The sequence below is a fragment of the Canis lupus genome, chromosome 37 (genome assembly GCF_048164855.1).
Source record: "Canis lupus baileyi chromosome 37, mCanLup2.hap1, whole genome shotgun sequence".
NCBI lineage: Eukaryota > Metazoa > Chordata > Mammalia > Carnivora > Canidae > Canis > Canis lupus.
Window position 1 is genome coordinate 2637241 of NC_132874.1, and position 1543 is coordinate 2638783.

Genomic DNA, 1543 nt, shown 5'->3' on the forward strand with positions numbered 1-1543 from the left:
TAAGCATCCACTCTCTTCCACACTTACATTGGTTCTGTGTTTTTATTTTATTTTATTTTTAAACCAACTTTGTGATTTTTATTGATGGGCGACAACTTCTGTACTCCTAGAGATCACTAAACTGTGTACAATTAGAGACGCAGCATTATAGAAGAGTAGACAGCAGAATTAAACAGAGCGACTTAGGGAAAAATCAATCTTCATTATTTTGCCCATTTTTCATTACAGGTACACAGAAGCATGAATGCAATTTGAAATCTTTTAATGGCAATAAAGTTTACAATCACCCGTCTATGTGGACTAACAACTCCAAATATCTGATCTGCAATGTGTACGTAAGCAGCTTCTCATCGCACAATTATTAAAATGTATTTTTCCTGTTAGGAACCAGCAACTTATTTTTTGTATTTATGTTTCTTTTGAAGTAAGAACTATTTCTTCTTTGATAACTGGCTCATTTTTATCATTATCAAAAACTAAAGGGTGGGAAGGAAAGTGTGATGGATTAAAAAATTTATTTTTTAAGGAAAGATAAAATTCATTTTCACAAATTTACAAGTGTTGCTGGTGCAGGATTTATTCTACTAAGCAGTTAGACTGGGAATCAAATGCAAGTCCCCCTTCTTACTCAGGAATCAGCATTATTTCAGAAACATGGGTTTTGTGTATTTTCTTAAACGACAGTCTGTTTGAACCGAATGATTTTGATTTGGAAGGTAGACGTCAATGTTGGTTCTGTGTTTTTAAAGGATCACTATTTTCTAACTCTTCGAGTGTGCACAAGGTCCGAGCGTGCAAGCCTGGACCCTGCCCCTATAGAACTTAGTGATACTGCCATGCTCTAAAATAAAGCCCAGAGATGTGGAAAGTGACCCAGAAATTTGCACTAGCATATGTCCCATGTAGAAAAGGTACCTCTGGCGCACAGGATTCGGTCAATGGCAGTAGCTACTGCCCCCACCCCCCAAATCTTATGGGTTGGTTTTACTCTTTTATTTATAAAGCTGGTACTATGCAAATGATCCTTGCATAGTACCAGCTTTATATACAGCAAATATTCATTCAGTATTATCACAAAGTGAGTAGCAGTTAAGCTACTCCTAAGCCTACCTTGAAAGCAAACCAGAGATTTTAAAGTTTATTCTGGATGTTTAAAACTCTTCTCATTGACAACATATTCCTTAAAAGATTCCAACCTTCTTTAAACTTTTTAAATCAGGAGATATAACCTATAAAGAGAAAATCATAACAAAACATGACAAAATAGAAATAAAAAGCTCACTGAATGATCACAAAGTGAACATGGGGGCAGCCCTGGTGGCTCAGTAGTTTAGCGCCGCTTTCCGCCTAGGGCATGACCTGGAGACCCGGAATCGAGTCCCCCGTCAGGCTCCCTGCATGGGGCCTGCCTCTCCCTCTGTCTATGTCTCTGCCTCTCTGTCTCTCTGTGTCTCTCATGAATAAATAAAATAAAATCTTAAAAAAAAAAAAAAGCCAGAGTGAATACAGCTGTACCACCATACAAGTCAAAAAACAAGAACGT